General features: G+C 39.7%; 1 protein-coding gene across 2 annotated transcripts in view; it reads left to right on the top strand.

Moving 5' to 3' along the window:
• FSTL5 (follistatin like 5) overlaps positions 1 to 3,062 on the top strand; it is a 777,648-nt gene that overhangs the window by 307,289 nt on the left and 467,297 nt on the right. The gene's annotated exons all lie outside the window — the stretch shown is intronic.

Below are 3,062 nucleotides of genomic sequence, written 5' to 3'. Positions count from 1 at the left end.
GGAAAGAGAATTAAATGAGATCTTTAACTGAGGAAGTAATCATTTTTTCTATATAGTGTACTTATTGTACACACATCTGTTTTAGTTCATGTAAATATCTCATAAAAGAGATCACTTTTGAGAGGGGCATCATTTAAAGATGAAATACTGGGTGTTTCTGAATATGAGCAATGCAAATACATAAAACATGGAAAAACCTGTTGTTTTCATTTATTGTAGTTAGCCAGTATTATATCTTACACAGGATCAGAGATATTTATCAAGGCTTCACCTCAGGGAATGCTGAATGCAGCAGATGAAGTGAGATACTCTTGGTGCAAGTTTCTTGAAGTATATGCAGGCCAGTACAGATAGTTGTTTTCTGTTAGTTATTTTTGTTTGTTTTTTTGGAAGAACTTCAACAGCAGCAGAAACAAGGGACAAGCTGGCAGAGCAGGCACCAGGATTACAGGTTGGGGAGGGGGGAGTGGTGAGGGGCAAGGGTCAGGGACTAGTCTGCTTGCTCCTCATGACCCCACACACCCCGCTGCCTGCTCTTGCTTTCCCCACCAGTGGTAGGGGGTATGAATGTAAGATGATTCCCCCCCCCCCCAATAATTCAATCCTATACATGGAAAATTATAATAAATTTATAAGTTTCCATTTATGGAATCTAATTATTTGGGAGGTTATCTTACATTCAAAGTCATCTTGGGTTCAGGGAAATATGGTATTTTCTCTAAGTTTAGAGAGAGCCCAGTGTAGACAAAAAGTGATGTTCTTTTGTATAAGATAAAGTCTAAGGTTAATTGTCAATGTTCCAGTATTGCAAATTCCTGATTTCCACTGGACTTCTGTCTTCTGGATACATAGGTCTCCATTCCATTTTAATCTAAATAATCTATGAGATCTGTTGTATGACAGTGATAACACAGGAAGAGAAGCAGATGTCAAGGCAAAAAAAAAAAAAATACATATGGAGCATTTGCTGCCTAAAGCCTCAGGTTGAAACTGAGTTTTCTAATACTTGATGCAGTGACATCTATCGCCATTCAACTGTTTTCAAAAGGTCATATTCACCACATAAATCAGAGAGTGATTTAATACAGTTTCCTACTAGAAGCTGTTGAACATGCTAAATATTTTTATCCACCCACCTTCTCCATTTTTTCAGTGGGTCCCATATATTAAAAAGGGATTCTTCCAAAAAGGCATTCCGATGTAATGAAGGGCTTAACTTCAGTAAGTTTGCCACATTTTTCAAAGTTTGTTGGGCTGCAAAAATTGTAGGAATTAGTGTTATAAAGACAGGAATGGTTGATAATGGAAGGGGAAACACAAGTGCCTATGTAGTTTTGACCCATACTGGAGAGTGATCAGTTATATCAGTCATCCAGGACATCCTGATTTACTAATATGGCATTCTGAAGTTGTGGAAGGTTTTGAAGCTGGAAGCCACCCATTTCAAATGGCAGTTGCATCTTTTTTTGATAAGTTAAAGCCCTTTTATCGTCTCCCCACAGAAATCTGTAGAATATTCAGTTAATTTTAACAAAATAGGATTGTAAGATTAGAATGGGTATCTTATGTAATAGGTAAGCTAGGTAAAGTAGGACATTCACTTTTAAAATATTAGCATGCCCCTACAAGGATACTGCCAACATGCTCCATTTGTTCAAATCCTTTAATGTAACACTGACAAGATTCTGAAAGATTTGGCAGACAATAATATCAGTATTCGTGACTGTTTTAATAATAAAATTTTGTTTTCTGATTGCCATTGGTACTGTCATTTGCTAAAAATACCCTTTGGAATTTTTATTTAGTCAAAATAACTCAGATTTAGTCAATTTTATAGTCAGATACATTGTTAAAATTGTTAACTAATGATAAAAGGGCAGGAACTGATCTCTCAGACTGACTGAAATTGCAATTTCACAGATTTTGCAGATTTCATGAAATCCGGCATTCCCTGTAAAATTGGGCTATGTCCGTGAAATCCGCAGGGGGAGGGGACTTACTAAAAAGACAATGCTAGCTCACCAGAAGGAGCTAGCAGTTTTCAGGGTGGTGTCCTTATGGAGGACATGTTCCAATCTATGTGATCAACTTTTGGCTAGGATTTTGGTGGCTAAGTTCATCACAGTGGAGGGCAGGGAGAGAGGCATTCATCTCTAACTTTGGAAATTTTATGAGAAATTTCCACTGCTCAAATTCTTTGCAGAAGGGGAGCCAGTACAGGTGTCAGATGTTCCGCTTGCAGCTGCCCTTTCTCCCCTGTTTTCCATGTCTTCCCTAGACTGGGAAAGACATGGGGAGTTGTGGCTACTCTAGTCCTCTCCTGGTTCAATCTGTAAGGGAACTAGACCAGTTGGACAAATGTTTGGTTTGCTCCCCATGTCAGGAACCCCACTCTGAAGAGTGGGTGGAGGGACATTCAGGAAGAGACTGGAGCACCCATTGAAGCTCCCTGCCCATTCCCAGTCTAGGATATGGGTGGAAGACTTTGTACTACTTCTCCACTTACCTTCTTTACTAAACCAGACAAGGAGGGGAGCATACACGCATTCATTCTTGACAGAGTTTCTCTTTCAGGAGAGATCTTCCTGGTTATTCCCAGAAGATCTTTCTCCTGGTGGAAGTAAGTTTCCCCCTGCGGAAACCGAATAAACACTTATGCTTGTTAGTTTGTATTGGAAGAGTGTCAGTTCTCCTAGTAGAAACATAATGCCTATGCACAGCCAGAATCTAAGCATATATCTAAGAGCTTTGGTTACACTGCAGGACACTGACTGCCATTGTCCCCCTGCTTTACCTGCAGCAGCTTAGGTTGTATGACTGTTGATTATATCATTTTAGTAATAGGTTAGGCAACAATTTATATGGGAAACTTCAGATAGGGTTGATCGTGCCTCAGGCAGGGTGGCTTAACCAGATGGCCTCCAGGAATAAGTACAGACAGTCAGAAAGCCTGAGGTTGAATTGATTCAGCCTTTGCATGTTAGTCTAAACGGCAGAGAGTAAATTGAAACAGAAATGAACAGACGTTCAGGAAATGCAGCCACATGCCTGCAGTGGCTTCG

This window comes from Gavialis gangeticus, unplaced genomic scaffold (genome assembly GCF_001723915.1).
Source record: "Gavialis gangeticus isolate Ggan-Ray unplaced genomic scaffold, GavGan_comp1, whole genome shotgun sequence".
NCBI classification, from domain to species: domain Eukaryota; kingdom Metazoa; phylum Chordata; order Crocodylia; family Gavialidae; genus Gavialis; species Gavialis gangeticus.
The sequence above is the reverse complement of the archived record's forward strand: the minus strand, read 5'-3'. Positions and strand labels throughout refer to the sequence as shown.